This window comes from Schistocerca americana, chromosome 2 (genome assembly GCF_021461395.2).
Source record: "Schistocerca americana isolate TAMUIC-IGC-003095 chromosome 2, iqSchAmer2.1, whole genome shotgun sequence".
In the NCBI taxonomy this organism is placed as follows: domain Eukaryota; kingdom Metazoa; phylum Arthropoda; class Insecta; order Orthoptera; family Acrididae; genus Schistocerca; species Schistocerca americana.
Window position 1 is genome coordinate 414,191,952 of NC_060120.1, and position 19,638 is coordinate 414,211,589.

Here is a 19,638-nt window from a genome sequence, read left to right on the forward strand (position 1 = left end):
CCCCCACCACGCAGCAGATGCGCGACCCCGCGCCGCGTTTGTTAGCGCGAACAAGCTCATCAGCATTCAGCCCGCCGCCACCATTCATCGCGCCGCTCGAGGGTCCTCGGCGACCGCGCGACCCGCCCACAACCCCCCCCCCCCCCCCCCCCCCATCACTCCTCCCTCCACTCCTCCCACGGCGCTCTTCCTTTGTCGGTGCCAAATGCTGGCAGGAGGCGGGAGCGGCGCTAGAGAGGCAAAAATCGAGGACACCTCTGCCACCACTCCAATTCTGCACTCACGTGCGAAACTTCCGCCACTAGGATGCGCAAGGAAATTGGGTGAGTTCGGCGGTTGCGGAGCTACTCTAGAGTTGGAGCAACAGATAAGCAGACCAGATAAAAATTTGTGGCCACAGGGAGACACCACGCTAGTACTGTCTCACACCACTTCTAACCTTGGACCAAACAGCGAGGTCGTCGGTCCCTTCAGTGTAGGGAAGGATGGGGAAGGAAGTTGGCCGGGACCTTTCAAAGGAACAATCCTGGCATTTTCCTGAAGCGATTTAGGGAAATGACGTAAAACCTAAATCAGGATGGCCGGACGTGGGTTCGAACCGTCGTTCTCCCAGTGGAGTCCAGCGTGTTAGCCACTGCGCCACCTCGCTCGGTAGGAAGAATGGGAAGTCCACAGCATAGAATGAAGGGCAAAACTTGGTAAGCAGAACTGCAGAAATAAGCAATGAGTACGCCCAAGTCAACGTCTTCAAATTGCCCCAAAAAATTGCAGAAGCACCTCCTGCCTGAACTGCAGTCTCCACACATTGTGCGTTGAATGACGAACTGGGCTGTCAGTGGTCTGGACGCCACTGATCAGTCGTCTCCCTTCATATCACGATAGGCGCCTCCCATCATACTACCCAGTTTCTGTGTTGTGTGTCAACTTGAAGATGTGTAGCTTTATGTACCGCTTGACCAATGCCTTTTTGCCAGAAACTTTTCTCCAAATGCGCATTTGTATTTAGTTCCCTTCACTGACAGTTTGAAACCGATTGTCCTCGACTAGTGGTCTTACATCTATCTTGTTCATTTTAGTATGATTGTTGGAGCACTGTCCTTATGTCGAGCGACAATGCTGTGAGTGGTACATCATTCCTTGTAGATATATTGGGCTGTCCATGTCATCAGAAAATTAAACAACTTGAATCTCAATGTAGCCAGGGGCATGTCCAAACAGGATAGCTCATTTCTCCCATTCTGTCACGCCTCCACGTAGGCCCATCATATTGCACTCATTCAGTACAACACACTGGCGTGCACAACACTCCACTGCAATTACTTACGTCAGCAGCGCAGGGTAACATGATCACCTGGGTACACGTGAAAGGTGGCATGAGCCCCCTCTCATATTTCTATCTTACTCTGAGTAATTCGAGTTTCCTCTCTAATTGCATGTGGTGAAATGTTGCTATTCCTTCACACGCGGACTTCCCACGCAGCGTCTCTCGTCACCCGGGTGGTCCAGTGACAGGCTGATTCTGCTGATCTGGAAGGGGTTGTGCCGACGGGTGTGAGGGTGTCGAGTGGATGCTTTCCAGACGCCGACATTGTCATAAGAGTGGGGCGACATGCCCACAGGGGCCTGATGGAGCGGCTGGGCTAGAGATTCCGTTACTTCGCAGAAAATTTGTGAAAACACTTTCTGGCGGGCTACCAGCGATGCATGGGAATGACTTTTGTTCCCAGGCAGTCTTGGTGGGCAAATTCCCACGTTTTATGCAAAATCATAACTGTCATTGGCTTGCTCAGAGGATAGCTCCGTGACATAGCAAAATCGGCCCAGAAATTAGCGCCAGGTGTCTCCATTGGTGGAATAGTAGTGCTTCGGCAATAGAGTGAAATTTTCCGCCGGTTTTCGAGTTGCTGATTGGAACGTTTAACCACGACCACTGTCGTGGGGGCGGGAATGTTCTGTGTTCGACGTGTACGGGTGATCTTGAGAAAGTCGGTTCTCGCCTTTCGGTCAGGGTAGTTTACAAGATTGAGCTCTCGCTGCTCTGGAGAGCCTGCCTTCCGTTGGCTGTCTAATATACTTTCATTTAAGTGCAACTGTTTGAAGAAGTTGCTGAAGTTTCGACTTCAACGTAACTTTCTGAGTACAGTTGGTAATTGAGCGTTCTGTGTACAAGTGGCCTATTTTGTCCGTCTTGGGCAGTTCTGGCTAAAGTTGATTGTATCGGAGTTACTGTGTGACTTCGCTTGTTGAAATCAATCAATGTACCGTCAGTGGTTGTGTGGCAAGCCTTCTTCGTCTCCCTCAGAGGCGCATTTGTATTGATAGGAAGTCTTTAGTCTGGAACAACCAGACCAGGTTAATTTGTTTCCGGCTATACTCGCGACATTATCATCACCACGACAGGACGTCGAAGCAACCAGCCATCGCCTCTGGTACGCCAGATCGTGTCCTTGCAGTTAAGAAGACAGCTTGGTAATGTATGTCCGCAGCACCGGCAAATTAGGGAATTTTGCTCTGTAATAATCAGAGCTCAGCAGAGAGCGCCTGTTTCCGTCTTTTCTTATGTGGTTGTCTCTTGGATGTTCATTGTCTGAGTTCTCACTACTGTAGCAGCAATTAATGTTGGGTTGGCTGGATGTTTCTCTTAAGATTTGAGTTGCTAGGAATTGGCTCCACATACCACCTGGTCACAAACGTCACAAGCTAGTTTATGGACAACTTCACTTGAATATCCAATTTGACGTATTGTAAATGTTTCATGTGTTTTGTTTATTATTTTGAGTTTAGTCATAATAAATCAAATTGTTATTTTGGACAGAATTTTCATTCTGTGGATCGGTAAAGCAACCCTTTCATTTCTCACTACGTTAATGAAACTTTCCTTTATCAAATTAATTTCTATCAAATTAAATTATTGCAGGTGCCAAACTCATTTCTACTCCATGTGCAGGGTCGATTACAGTCAGTCCGCGTTTCTTCTTAATCCATGTGCAACAGCAAAAGTCGGAGTTAGGTAAGATAGGGGGGGGGGGGGGGGCTTAGAGCATCATTTCCATATGAAGACTCTAGAAGAATTTAGTGTTAAATACACTGCTAGCCCCGGCACCTCGCACATGTTATACACTATCAAAAGCTCACCAAAGTGACCTGTGTGCTCTTTTATGGAGGGTAACCTAATATTCAGTCCCGTCAGCCTGTTAACTAAATAAGGCTTCTTATACACTATTAAAAATGGTGCCCAATATTTTCAGAGGTGGTACTACTCATAAAAATCAGAGAAACAAGTCCAATAAACATTGGTCCAAGAAAGAATACTTTCTGCGATCCGACAATCATAGTGTGGAAGGACAGTTTTTCGGAAACAGTCTCGCCACATATACAAATCAGTAGTGAAATGAAATACTTGATTTACGTAAATAAAATTGATGTATCACATGTTTCGAATTATAGAAAATAGAGTTAAAACTCTGATGGTGGGAGTGATGGCAGTGATGGAGCAGCAGGTCTGTCGGTCAGATATAATTCGAGGAGACTTAGACTTTTTTCCATGTAGTCATTACTTAGTCCGGCGCGCCCGCGTCTGCTGTATTGGGACATAAACTCAGAGAATTATAAGAAGTTACACTACTAAGAAGGCAATTAGTAAACTTTGTATATAGACCTGTAGATAAAACGGATGTGCCAGGGATACTTCCAGTGAATATATCCTCACGCACTGATTTATGATTTTATCCAGTGTATCCTGAGATCCCAGCCGAGTTCCGTATTCTAACTCACTTTTCAGTGGAGCAGGTTCGCAGAAGGCAGCTCGCGACCACGAGACCTCCTGTCATGTAAGTTCCTTGACGCGTTTTCTTGCAGTCCTTCTACTCCCTCTCAGGACTCCTCAGTGGAACACGACATACAGTCTTAGAGATTGACAGCAGACAATTGATGCAGCCTTGCTGTTCTCTTACTTTTAATTCATGTTTGCATGAAATGTAACAGTGGGAAACACTGAAAGCATCGGGAGGTAATGACCAGAGATGCGCACCAGCTGAAGCCGTAAGGGTGTCGGCTGACCGAGGGAGAAGTTCTTGGAAAGGCCACCAGCGGTGGTCTGACGGGTCACTGGCCACGGGAAGGAGGTGGATGCATTGCAGAGATACTACAGAAAGCCGGGCCATTGTTTATAAATGCAGACAGCATCTTTCATAGAGAAACGTCTGGTGAAACGTTTTAGGACCAGGAAAAGTAGTGTGAACTCGCCTTCTTCAGCTGGATCCTTAGAATTCGACAGTTGACCGTTTCTTCAGAAAAGCATAGAAAGCTAGAGATAGGGGACTCTCGGTCCTGTGGTTTGGAAATTGTGGGAGACTGCTGAACTCTCTGACTCTGCAGTAAAACAATGTTTATTTGATGTGCAAATACTGTTATTGGATAATGTAAACAAACTCTAAGAAAGACACACTGGACGGTGACGAGGCAAAGCACCTCATTGCCTGAAGAAAGAGACAGAAAGACAGTGACACGAGTTTTCTGTGTAGGGCATGGTAAGACACAGGGCACTGACTAACCGGTCAAGGGAAGGAGATGAAATTTTTATAACGAGCAGTTTGATGGGTCGGCGCTCAGAAGATCTGAAGCCGAGACAGTCATATACTGTGAACGACATAAAACGCGGCGATGTGAGGTTCCCTCTCACTTCGCATTCGACTGTAGTTCATATGGGAAAACAGGGTTCTAAGATAAACATCTAGAGCCACCGCTGCCTAACACCAGGTCTGAGAGCTGCTGCACGGCCTACTGGGGCTATACATTGTGGGCTTTACAAACATTTTGGGTTAATTTGGACTTACCCAGTGGCCAGGGTCCATTGTTCCACCAATGATCTGTTCTGCAGCCGCTTGAGCCATAGCTTGCAGCACTGAGATGCGATCGTGCGACAGCCACAAGAGGAGGTGAAAGGAAATAAGTCACTTTTTCATATCATTATTTCAAGCTTCGCTCTGAAGACTTGCATTTTGTTAGTAATGAACAGTTTGATTTCAGTTTCACTTACAGGTGGGACACGTTTCCTTCCATTACTTCCATCAACCTTACGACACTCGCTAGGCATTCGGTGATCATAAATGAATTGCTTGTGGGATTATTAGCTTTTCCCCACGACCCCTCTCCAATATACACTCCTGGAAATTGAAATAAGAACACCGTGAATTCATTGTCCCAGGAAGGGGAAACTTTATTGACACATTCCTGGGGTCAGATACATCACATGATCACACTGACAGAACCACAGGCACATAGACACAGGCAACAGAGCATGCACAATGTCGGCACTAGTACAGTGTATATCCACCTTTCGCAGCAATGCAGGCTGCTATTCTCCCATGGAGACGATCGTAGAGATGCTGGATGTAGTCCTGTGGAACGGCTTGCCCTGCCATTTTCACCTGGCGCCTCAGTTGGACCAGCGTTCATGCTGGACGTGCAGACCGCGTGAGACGACACTTCATCCAGTCCCAAACATGCTCAATGGGGGACAGATCCGGAGATCTTGCTGGCCGGGGTAGTTGACTTACACCTTCTAGAGCACGTTGGGTGGCACGGGATACATGCGGACGTGCATTGTCCTGTTGGAACAGCAAGTTCCCTTGCCGGTCTAGGAATGGTAGAACGATGGGTTCGATGACGGTTTGGATGTACCGTGCACTATTCAGTGTCCCCTCGACGATCACCAGTGGTGTTCGGCCAGTGTAGGAGATCGCTCCCCACACCATGATGCCGGGTGTTGGCCCTGTGTGCCTCGGTCATATGCAGTCCTGATTGTGGCGCTCACCTGCACGGCGCCAAACACGCATACGACCATCATTGGCACCAAGGCAGAAGCGACTCTCATCGCTGAAGACGACACGTCTCCATTCGTCCCTCCATTCACGCCTGTCGCGACACCACTGGAGGCGGGCTGCACGATGTTGGGGCGTGAGCGGAAGACGGCCTAACGGTGTGCGGGACCGTAGCCCAGCTTCATGGAGACGGTTGCGAATGGTCCTCGCCGGTACCCCAGGAGCAACAGTGTCCCTAATTTGCTGGGAAGAGGCGGTGCGGTCCCCTACGGCACTGCGTAGGATCCTACGGTAGTGACGTGCATCCGTGCGTCGCTGCGGTCCGGTCCCAGGTCGACGGGCACGTGCACCTTCCGCCGACCACTGGCGACAATATCGATGTACTGTGGAGACCGCACGCCCCACGTGTTGAGCAATTCGGCGGTACGTCCACCCGGCCTCCCGCATGCCCACTATACGCCCTCGCTCAAAGTCCGTCAACTGCACATACGGTTCATGTCCACGCTGTCGCGGCATGCTACCAGTGTTAAAGACTGCGATGGAGCTCCGTATGCCACGGCAAACTGGCTGACACTGACGGGGGCGGTGCACAAATGCTGCGCAGCTAGCGCCATTCGACGGCCAACACCGCGGTTCCTGGTGTGTCCGCTGTGCCGTGCGTGTGATCATTGCTTGTACAGCCCTCTCGCAGTGTCCGGAGCAAGTATGGTGGGTCTGACACACGGGTGTCAATGTGTTCTTTTTTCTATTTCCAGGAGTGTACTTAAGATTATTCAAGTTGCCACAGATTGCCATTCAATTGTTCATTTGTCTACGATTTTGTATTGATAATATTGCCAGAGGTAGCCACTGTTTAATATTCTTTGTATTGCAATAAATCCACGTCGTTATAACTCTTGTTACATTCAGTATTCATAAATTCTCTCGTCACAGTTTTGGACGGTACATTTGATTGTGTTATATCGACGCTTACCAGAATTTAGTTCATTAACCTGAAGTGTAACCCCTCCTCCCGCTTTTCAGGTAGAGAAAAGAATAAAATAATGAAACGAGATTCAATCGAGCGCAGCTGTCGCATTCGTGCTCTGTCAAGAAGGTATGCAGAGTTTTCTGGTGTCTTTCGGTATTACCGCATTCTAAGTGCACATTAGTCTGAGTATCAGGTGTCAGCAGTCCGTTATGCTGTTCGAACTACAAAAATATGGAAACACGAAAAAAAAATACGTGCTTGACTATACATACAGATGCTAGCCAAGCCTGGAGGTTGCGCTGTTGTTTTTGACCACCAACAGCACATGTGCCGTGTCCACAACACGCTGCAAGTGTTAGTCGTGGGTCAGAACAGTGCTTTGTGTAGTCGCGAGTGCATCAAGTCAGAGCTGAGTGAATTCGAACGTGTGCAAATTGTTGATGAACGTATGGTGGGTGCTTCCGTAATCAAGGTGGCCGAGGTGTGTAGTGTTTAAAGAGGTACTGTATCCAAGATTTTTAGTGCATACCGAACAAGCTAAGTCATAACGCCGACGAAAGTGTGTGTTGAGTGATCGTGACAGACGGTCAGTGAAGAGGTTTTTGACCCAAAAATAAGAACGACAGCTGAAAAAATCATTACAGAACTGAATGTCGTACTCGCCAACTCCATTAGCACCAAAACAACACGAAGGGAGCTCCATAAGAAGGAAATTGCAATGCGAGCTGTAATTCCAAAACCATTCTTCAGCGACGCAAATGTACGTAACAGAAGAACGTGGTGTCGAAGCCATAAAGCTTGGACTAGAGAGCAATGGAAGAAGGCCATTTGGTCTGATGTGTCTTGTTTCGCGCTGTTTCCAACCTATAACCGAATTTACGTCCCATAAGTGAAACATTGCAGGAATTTAGTAACTGGGCAGTTATATAGTGGTATTGCAAGGGCCAGACGGTTACTATGCAAGGTCGTATTGCTGCCAAGTATTACGTGAGCAGTTTGGCTGATCAGGTCCATCCCTTGGTACAATGTTTGTACATCAGTGGTAACGCTGTATTCCTGGACAACAGGGTTCCTGTTCACACAGCTCGTGGTATTCCACGGGCCCCATGGTTATTCTGCATGGTCACGTTACTGACAAGTTTTATGTGGCCATTTTGGCTGATGAGGTCCATCACGTGGTACAAAGTTTGTTCCCCAAAAGTGCTGCTTTGTTTCTGAACTACAGAGTCCCCCCTTAACACAGCTCGCATCGTCAAACACCGATTTTGTGGACATGAGGAAGAATTGTATCCCCCCTGACCACCACAGTCATAAGGTTCCCCTATTTATCCGTTCAGAGAGGGCTGGAAGCTGTGCTGAATGCCAACGGTTTTGGTACACCAATTGGGCATAGTACTGTTGTGTTTATATTGTTTCCATATTTTCTCGACTCATACATAATGTGTTACATTACCAGTAATCTCAGTGTATTAATGTCTACGGCAAAAAAATCTGAACTCTGCGCATGTTGTCTAACCAACTTACACAAAAAACTTCACTTTGATGTTTTTGTTTATATCTCTGAGTAATTGTTTTGGTTTTGCTAACTCGATCTGTGCAACATCTATCTGTGCGTCTAAGTCAATACCTTCCTTTTCTCGTTTCCCATTAAAGGCCAACTAAAAACGAAAATATGTCAGTTTTACACTTTTTACGCTACTCCTTCACATTTTTTGTAAGGTTAGGGATATGCACTCAAGTACATGCCGTTAAGAGGGCATGGGATATACCCAGAGTGGCACAACTACGCTAGCAGGAGGAGGACTCAGCAGCCTACCAGAAAAAAATACCGATCGCATCACACAGTTCACTACAGTGGGGACAAGATGTGTTCCGAGAGGCACTTCGCTAAGAACCGTATAGGGCCTAGGTTCGATTCCCGGCCGGTCAGAGATTTTCTCCGCTTGGGGACTGTGTGCGGTGTTGTCCTTACGCTGTTAGTGTCGTAATTGACATTCCATTGTTGATATGACTGTATAGGGACAGCCAGAAAGCCAATTAAAAAATAATAAAAGCGTATATTATCCATTGCTGCAACCCTTGTTCACAGTACGAGGAGCCCTTAGCGGCTCGCCATCTCACAAGTGTTCATGACGTCGCCTTTCCGGCCTAGATCTTTTTTAATATATGACTTGTAAGTACTGCATCTTTTCGAGTCAGTACAAACTTTAATTTTATTAATGTACTATATACCTAATGTTTTAGTACAGCTAGTCTAATTCTGAAGACGACGCTCATAGTAGCGTCGAAACCAGGTCAATTTTGCCTTAATATTTGTGACCTAGGGCTTATTTGTTACAATATAATTCTGACACGGTCACTGAACCTTAGCAGCTATGTTCGAAGTTTAAAGATACAGAACTAAAGTCCCATGTACAACTGAATCCCTGGAGAGCAGTGTGTTGATGGCTGCGCACCGTAAGAAGGAAGATCGATCATTAACGGGAAAAAACCATAATATTCAATTTTTAGCTATACTTATGTGGAAGTTGCCCACATTCTTCTTGACTTCCGGAAGGCGTTCGATACAGTTCCGCACTGTCGCCTGATAAACAAAGTAAGAGCCTACGGAATATCAGACCAGCTGTGTGGCTGGATTGAAGAGTTTTTAGCAAACAGAACACAGCATGTTGTTATCAATGGAGAGACGTCTACAGACGTTAAAGTAACCTCTGGCGTGCCACAGGGGAGTGTTATGGGACTATTGCTTTTCACAAAATATATAAATGACCTAGTAGATAGTGTCGGAAGTTCCATGCGGTTTTTCGCGGATGATGCTGTAGTATACAGAGAAGTTGCAGCATTAGAAAATTGTAGTGAAATGCAGGATGATCTGCAGCGGATAGGCACTTGGTGACGGGAGTGGCAACTGACCCTTAACGTAGGCAAATGTAATGTATTGCGAATACATAGAAAGAAGGATCCTTTATTGTATGATTATATGATAGCGGAACAAACACTGGTAGCAGTAAAATATCTGGGAGTATGCGTGCGGAACGATTTGAAGTGGAATGATCATATAAAATTAATTGTTGGTAAGGTGGGTACCAGGTTGAGATTCATTGGGAGAGTCCTTAGAAAATGTAGTCCATCAACAAAGGAGGTGGCTTACAAAACACTCGTTCGACCTATACTTGAGTATTGCTCATCAGTGTGGGATCCGTACCAGATCTGGTTGACGGAGGAGATACAGAAGATCCAAAGAAGAGCGGCGCGTTTCGTCACAGGGTTATTTGGTAACCGTGATAGCGTTACGGAGATGTTTAACAAACTCAAGTGGCAGACTCTGCAAGAGAGGCGCTCTTCATCGCGGTGTAGCTTGCTCGCCAGGTTTCGAGAGGGTGCGTTTCTGGATGAGGTATCGAATATATTGCTTCCCCCTACTTATGCCACCCGAGGAGATCACGAATGTACAATTAGAGAGATTAGAGCGCGCACGGAGGCTTTCAGACAGTCGTTCTTCCCGCGAACCATACGCGACTGGAACAGGAAAGGGAGGTAAGACAGTGGCACGTAAAGTGCCCTCCGCCACACACCGTTGGGTGGCTTGCGGAGTATAAATGTAGATGTAGATGTAGAAAACACAACGAAAAGAAGGTGAAGAACATCCCACTCAATCCGAAAGATTATCGTCAAATTGTCCAAAGATGGCGCCGAGCAAGAGAAGATGGGAATTCGAATAACAAGAGAGGTAACACAGAAGAAAGATTTACATTTCTTTTCGGAGCGAGATGGAAGAAACATCCGACCCGAGACGTAGAAGATAGCTTTTTCAATGGGAGACAGAGCGATGCAATGACCTAACTTTCATCATAACTCGATGCAGTGTACGGCTCACAGTTCACCTGATCCTTGTGTTGCGTGTTCCGACCAACCAACGATTACCGAGTGAACTGTGGTTCCATAATCCCTCTACCTGGGTAAGCATTATGTGCAGACACATGGAAAGCTCCGTCGGGGGCAGCTGCAGTTAGCGTGTGCACAGATACACACTATGTGATCAAAAGTATCCGGACACCCCCAAAAACATATGTTTTTCATAGTAAGTGCTTTGTGCTGCCACCTACTGCCAGGTACTCCATATCAGGGACCTGAGTATTCATTACACGTCTTGAGAGAGCAGAATGGGGCACTCCGCTGAGCTCATAGACTTCGAACGTGGTCAAGTGATTCGGTGGCACTTGTGTCATACGTCTGTACGTCAGATTTACGCACTCCTAAACATCCCTAGGTCCACTGTTTCCGATGTGATAGTGAAGCGGAAACGTGAAGGGACTCGTACAGCACAAAGGCATACAGGCCGAACTCGTCTGTTGACCGCCGACAGTAGAAGACGGTCGTAATATGTGATAGGCAGACATCTATCCAGACCATCACACAGGAATTCGAAACTGCATCAGGATACACACCAAGTACTATGTCAGTTAGGCGGGAGGTGAGAATACGTGGATTTCATGGTCGAGCGGTTGTTCATAAGCCACACATCACGCCGGTGAATGCCAAACAACGCCTCGCTTTGTGTAAGGAGCGTAAACATTGGACGACTGAACAGTGTAAAAACGTTGTGTGGAGTGACGAATCACGGTACACAATGTAGCGATCCGAAGGCAGGGTGTTGGTATGGCGAATGCGTGGTGAACGTCATCTGCCAGCATGTGTAGTGCCAACAGTAAAATTCGGAGGCGGTGGTGTTATGGTGTGGTCGTGTTTTTCATGGAGGGGGCTTGCACCCTTTGTTGTTTTGCGTGGCACTATCACAGCACAGGCCTACATTGGTGTTTTAAGCACCTTCTTGCTTCTCACTGTTGAAGAGCAATTCGGTGATGGCGATTGCATTTTTCAACACGATCGAGCACCTGTTCATAATGCACAGCCTGTGGCGAATTGGTTACACTACAATAACATCCCTGTAATGGACCGGCCAGCACAGAGTCCTGACCTGAATCTTATAGAGCACCTTTGAGATGTTTTGGAACGCCGAATTCGTGCCAGGCCTCACCGACCGACATCGATATCTCTCCTCAGTGCAGCAATGCGTGAAGAATGGGCTGCCATTCCCCAAGAAATCTTCCGGCGCCTGATTAAACATATGGCTGTAAAAGAGGAAGCCCTCATCAAGGCTAAGCGTCGGCCAACACCATACTCAATTCCAGCATAACCGATGGAGGGCGCCACGAACTTGAAAGTCATTTTCAGCCAGGTGTCCGGATACTTTTTATCACATAGTGTAGTTTCAACTGCTTTGCATGCACTCAACTCCAGTTGCCTGTATTGAGGGTTTTCAGAGAGAACCACATGTCGAATTTCATTATCGTCTTAATGTTATTTGTCATTGCATAATGTAAGTAAAGTTACAAAAATTTCGCTGGTCTACTGAATTAAATCGATTCCGAGCAACCAGTATGTTCCGAAAGTGCGTCTACATTTGTGCAGATGTCTCGAACAGTCAATTTAAGCTTTGACTGTACGCACATTGACGTTATAAGGCAAGAAGGGAAGTCTGCCGAATTGGAATGCTCAACAGCTACGTCTTTCGACCATTGAATCTCTTTTTCTATACACAAAACACTAAAGACCTGCTTCGTAGTATGCGTCCGCATTCCACGATACCAACAAATGAACACACTGCGATTTGGATGTAGTGTTGTTTATTTAATTACGACCTAGGTTTCGGCGTTTTATGCCATTTTCAAGTGGCTGAGTTTATGTTATTAACATCTATTGGAGGGCATGTTAATGACATAAACTCACTCACTTGAAAACGTCATAAAAGGCCGAAAACTAGCTCATAACTAAATAAACAACAATACAGTCAACGCGCGGTGGGTTAATTTAAAAATTATTGTATGAATGTTGCTCAGCAACATCAACAACTGAACACGGTGCCTCGTGGAGGTAACTGGGAGGCGACCGTTGGACAGAAAGAAGGAGGACAAATGTACAAACAGATCCACAGCGTCGGGTGCAGGATTTTTCTGCCGCGTAACGATCTTTGCAGAAGAGTGTGGATGTGGCCAGGCACCATGCTAGTGCACGGATGAGTAGCGGGTCATCGGTCCTCACACTTCGGGCTGGTATCAAGTGCGGGTGATGGACGACTATCTTCGCTGTCGAGGGCAAATTAAGAGCTGTGTAGTATCGTGACAGTATCATCCGATCTCTTGTCCGGCACATTTTGGCGACTGGTTCGTCTTTCAAGCAGTTAATAAACGAGCATACAACGCCGAAAATATGGACGCTTTTCTGCAGTAGGAATGAATCAGGGATGTAACTGCCTGTGGTATACACTGACATAAGTCCGAATGGCCACGGCTGAGGCCTGTTGACATCGCAGTGCGTCCCGCCACTGTCCTACGAATACGGTATAGAATAGTTCAGGAGGACCATACTAAACGCCGTTCAGGGCACCAGCGGCTTCGCGCCGCTAGCGCTGTAGAGGACCGATATATTCTTCACTAGTAAATAGGAGTATTGCACAATTGCTGTAGTGGTCACTTAATAAGAAGCCACCAGCTGATGAACCAATGACTTATTTGACTCGTTTCGGGTAGAACCCACTCTCAGATTGTCACGAACATCTTGGTGATCAGATATTTAAAGGCAATATGGGCCCGAAACGCGTCAAACGTAGTCAGCGGTTTATCAGCTGGTGGCTTATTATTTAGCACCCAATGCACCAGTTGTGCAGTAGTAGTGACCAATTCAGCAATTTTGCACTAGTCCTATTGATTTACACGCATTATTCCTGTGTAACTTTATGTCACAATTAGAAGTTATTGTTCTCTAGGCCGTCCAGGATCGACAGCCCAAGAAACGTATCTTCACTCAGGAAATGGGCTTATTTGTAGTTAGGCAAGTACGCACAAAACATCTGGAGTAGAAATAGCAAAAAATAACTTAAGCGGTTACAACCAGTAACTGCAACAACCGGTCATCTGTTACTAGCAGTTGTTTTAGTAACTGCCAATACTGCATGGCGTCACTAGATTACTGAAGTGCATACTAGGTTTCTGCGTTATTTGAGATATGACCACGCATAAAATAATCAGAGCGAGGAACGGGCCATGTAGAAGGGATATTCTGTAGCTCAAGGATATAACTGTGAAACATCGCGCCATCTGTTTATCGAAATGTCTACAACGCTTTCGTGCTGTCTGTCCACTTAGAGTGACCATAATGAATTCGTTCGTCTATGGAAATAACCGTCAGTGTATGAATATAAGAACTTTTCTATGGAAGTTGTAGTATTCGTTCACAGTCAGGGGACTCTAAAGTATTTACAAATAATTGGATTCACATGCCGCTACACGTGCATTTGCCGTTCACCTGTATGCAGTAGCTGTAGCCTGGTACCAAACACACCACAATGAATTTGCACGGCCTCCAAACCAAATCAAGGTAGTTTAATATTTAAATATTCGTTTCGCAGATTTGACTGTAGGATTACATGAAAAAAGTTGAAGAATGTTAACAAGAAAAGCTTCAAAATGGCTGTGATATCGCACAGGTTGGCTATTAGACGACGGGGCAGTGCCAGTCGGCTACATTAAGTGACCCCACACTGCCTAGAGATTAAGAAACAAAAGTTAAAGTCCCGTCCATACGAAATAAATTGGACAGAAATTATTGTAAGTTCCGTTTCGCGAGAAGTCATAGTTTACTGTACCCCCCTCGCCGTCAGTGGAATTCGGTAGTAGAAATAACTTACTCTTATAAATAACTGTTAGAAGCCAGAGATATAAAAAATAGCCATACCTGCGACAACTGATGATCCGAAATAACCATTTGGCCCAACACCATTCAGGAGCAGCACTGACTGTTAGCACGGCGACCATTGTAGGACTTTCAGCAGCCACAGAGAGAGATGGTCAAATAGAAGTGCGCGCAACGACAGCAGAAGACACAGGAGTGGTATCAAGTCTTCAGACGCGTTGCTTCTGCGTACACCGTTATGAAAAACATATCCTTGTGTAACAGCTCTGAAGAGAACGAACGTTCCTAGATGGCACTCGTCATTGTCAAGCGTACGTAGCGCCTGTCGTAGCACAGGTTTCATAAGCTACACTGGCCGATCACCTCACTTCCTCACAGTGGATAATGTTCACAAGAGACGTGCTAGTGGTCTCCTTGGCCTTGTCTTTCAACAAGATGACAAAAGATCTCCTGTTTCCTGTACTGTCCGGTCCTACCGTGATAGAGGATTTTCAGTTATGGGCCTTGTCGTCAGGTTCTCCAAATCTCACACCAACTGGAAACATCTGTTCTTGGGTTGCCTAGAAACTGGCAACCCACGGCTTCCCAACTGCATTGAAACAGAGGATGACACGCCTAAAGCTGAAATACTAAACACCTTTTTCCAAAGCTGTTTCACAGAGGAAGACCGCACTGCAGTTCCTTCTCTAAATCCTCGACTAACGAAAAAATGGCTGACATCGAAATAAGTGTCCAAGGAATAGAAAAGCAACTGGAATCACTCAACAGAGGAAAGTCCACTGGACCTTACGGGATACCAATTCGATTCTACACAGAGTACGCGAAAGAACTTGCCCCCCTTCTAACAGCCGTGTACCGCAAGTCTCTGGGGGAACGGAAGGTTCCAAATGATTGGAAAAGAGCACAGGTAGTCCCAGTCTTCAAGAATGGTCGTCGAGCAGATGCGCAAAACTATAGACCTATATCTCTGACGTCGATCTGTTGTAGAATTTTAGAACATGTATTTTGCTCGAGTATCATGATGTTTTTGGAAACCCGGAATCTACTATGCAGGAATCAACATGGATTCCGGAAACAGCGATCGTGTGAGACCCAACGCGCTTTATTTGTTCATGAGACCCAGAAAATATTAGATACAGGCTCCCAGGAAGATGCTATTTTTCTTGACTTCCGGAAGGCGATCGATACAGTTCCGCACTGTCCCCTGATAAACAAAGTAAGAGCCTACGGAATATCAGACCAGCTGTGTGGCTGGATTGAAGAGTTTTTAGCAAACAGAACACAGCATGTTGTTATCAATGGAGAGACATCTACAGACGTTAAAGTAACCTCTGGCGTGCCACATGGGAGTGTTATGGGAACCGTTGCTTTTCACAATATATATAAATGACCTAGTAGATAGTGTCGGAAGTTCCATGGGGCTTTTCACGGATGATGCTGTAGTATACAGAGAAGTTGCAGCATTAGAAAATTGTAGCGAAATGCAGGAAGATCTGCAGCTGATAGGCACTTGGTGCAGCGAGTGGCAACTGACCCTTAACATATACAAATGTAATGTATTGCGAATACATAGAAAGATGGATCCTTTATTGTATGATTATATGATAGCGGAACAAACACTGGTAGCAGTTACTTCTGTAAAATATCTGGGATTATGAGTGCAGAACGATTTGAAGTGGAATGATCATATAAAATTAATTGTTGGTAAGGCGGGTACCAGGTTGAGATTCATTGGGAGAGTCCTTAGAAAATGTAGTCCATCAACAAAGGAGGTGGCTTACAAAACACTCGTTCGACCTATACTTGAGTATTGCTGTATTGCTCATCAGTGTGGGATCCGTACCAGATCTGGTTGACGGAGGAGATAGAGAAGATCCAAAGAAGAGCGGCGCGTTTCGTCACAGGGTTATTTGGTAACCGTGATAGCGTTACGGAGATGTTTAACAAACTCAAGTGGCAGACTCTGCAAGAGAGGCGCTCTGCATCGCGGTGTAGCTTGCTCGCCAGGTTTCGAGAGGGTGCGTTTCTGGATGAGGTATCGAATATATTGCTTCCCCCTACTTATACCTCCCGAGGAGATCACGAATGTAAAATTAGAGAGATTAGAGCGCGCACGGAGGCTTTCAGACAGTCGTTCTTCCCGCGAACCATACGCGACTGGAACAGGAAAGGGATGTAAGACAGTGACACGTAAAGTGCCCTCCGCCACACACCGTTGGGTGCCTTGCGGAGTATAAATGTAGATGCAGATGTAGATGTACTGTGATTGTTGAACTCTGGCAACACGTTGAAGTTGCGCAGACAAAATTCTTGCATTTTGTTTTGAAAACTGTTAATTTTTCGGCAAAATAACACAGTGTTTCAATTAGAAATTACCCGTTTACACGGATAAGATGATGGATGTAGTAGTTCGCTTCAGCCATTGGGAAAACCACTCTTTCAACGAAAGTGTTGTTTTCTCAGTAGCTGAAGCGAACTACTGCATCAGTGTTGTGATACGTGGTTGACCAGTCAAGAACGGAACTGGTAATTACTTATTGAAATGGTGTGCTACTTTGCCTGAAAAGAAACAATTTTAAAATCAAGGTACAAGTATATCGCTGCGCGGAGTGGCCGCGTGGTTTGAGACGCCATGTCACGGACTGCGCGGCCCCTTCCGCCGGAGGTTCGTGTCGTCCCTCGGGCATGTGTGTGTGTGTGTGTGTGTGTGTGTGTGTGTGTGTGTGTGTGTGTGTGTGTGTGTGTGTGTGCTTTGCTCTTAGTTTAAGTTAGTTTGAATTAGTTTAAGTAGTGTGTAAGTCTAGGGACCGGTGACCTGAGCAGTTTGGTCCCTTAGGAATTCACACACATTTGAACATTTGAACAAGTATATCGTCCAAGCAGCTTCATCCTATCCCCCGAGTTCATCAACTGTAGTAGCTGGCAAGTGGTGGCTTCCCAGTCTCTCGTAAACCCAAGAGCAGATGTTTCCAATTGGTAAGAGATCTGGAGAACGGGCTGACCAAGACCGTAGGTGAACACGCTCTTTATCAAGATAGGGCCAGACGGCATCTGGACAATCACTGAAGTTTCCAGTACGTCAGAAATGTCTTTCCATCCTTGAAGTGCCTATACCCGTGATCTAGGCTCGCTTCCAGTCGATGGCGATCGGAGTTCAGAGCCATTGCTGCTGCCAAAGGCGGCCAGCCTTTGCACTAAATTTCGCACCCTGTAAACGCCCTAGACGCCTACCACTTTAACCACGTATTCTTCCTACTATACTGCAGGCGCACGATAAGGATAACCATTCTTTTTTGTTCTTTCAGGTGATACAGCTTTAACCCTGACTTAGTAGATTAATGCTGTAGTTTTCGTCACCATAAACAAAAACCACCTGGAACATATTTACTTCAATCTTTCTCTAAACTGTTGTAAAGAACCAATCAAGAGAAAGGCTTTTATTTATGAAAAATTAGTTTATCACAAACGAAAAAAATGATCTTACCAACAATTAAGGCTCATACAGTAACACTGGCCTTTTTAACGAAGTTTCTAGTGTTACGTTAGAAAATCAAAGAAAATCTAAAATGTTGGGAGGACGGATCTTGACTCGAGCATGGGTAGCTCAGTCAGCGGAGCACTTCCCCGCGGGAGATGAAGGTCCCGAGCTTGAGTCTTGGTCTGGCACACAGTTTTAATAGGCCAGGAAGTTTCATATCAGTGCACACTCCGCTGCAGAGTGAAACTTTAATTAAAAGAAAATCTACTTCAGCAATGTTTAGAAACATGTTTTGAGATCAAATAACGATCATTTAAGTAAGCCATAAAAAGAAAATATTAACAGTGACGTTCAATGAAAAGTGACCTTAGGCACAAGGACGGATCAAGTAAGCACTTAATTTCATTTGTCGCAGTCAAGACATAGCTTTTTGTGAATGAAATGCGTTTCTACACGTTTTCTGGACATATAGAAGATGTTTTGATGGTTTTTTGTGTCTTTAACGCGTAGACATATGCGACATCGTGACACCTTTGACTTTTTTGGCTGAATCCGTCCTGCTCCTCTGCAGATTCTTCGAACATGCTATCATTTTCAAAATTTTTTCAAAGAACTTTGTCCAGTGCGATTTGCAAGTCCCTAGGAAGAATTCTGGAACTCATTGATATTTGCTTTGATCAATGCCATGCCGAGTTATTTTATAAAACCTCTGTTCACCACACTGGTTTCCTTATTAACAACATTTTTTTCAGAAAAATATCCAGATTACCTCACGATTCCTTGGTTTTCTCTGCTGCCTCTTCATCATCTTCAGTTTCATGATCAGATGTTTCTGTTTCATTGTCACTAAACTTTCTGCATCTTGAAAAGAATCTGGTGAATACAATGAATCAGCGTCTTCACTAGCTGACAACAAATCCAATTTTCGATCGTCGTTCAAACGTCTCTCCATTCTGTCTAAAACAGTCAAAAATAAATTGTGATGCCAAATAATTAAAGTAACGTTTATAATATAAGTTAGATTTCGACCCCGACCGGTAAATACCTTCGGAATTAATGGCACTAGCACACGCCTGTAAAATGGAAAAGCACCGCGTGTGCTCTAATGAGGCGAATAATTACTAACTTTTTTTCTCTACCGCTCAAACAAGGTCAGTCCAACGGAGTGTCTGGCACGTACTCTGAGCCATTAACAAAGAGATTGCACCGTATACTTATATAAAACTAAATGATTAAGTGTTGTTCAAAAACTTGGTCGGATTATAAACAGGTTGTAAATATTGTGAACATTTACTTGGATCACTAATTAGTTGCTTCAAAAATTCACTTCTTGCGACGCTAAAATGTTCTACTTTTAGGATTAGTCGGTTTGTCATAAAAACACATTGTAGAAGTTTTGAGGAAACTACTTCAGTCACATTTTGAATTACTCCACTTTTTCGAAGTATTAGAAGTGCGAAATATTGAAGTGACTGAGACCTACTTCTGCCGTTAGCTTGAATTTATCTTAAGACATATGGCAGAAGTTACTATGAAGATACTTTATCTACTTACTTGAATTATTAAGAGAAAACTAAATTTTGTACATAAATTGTGTAAAACGAAGTAGATAAATT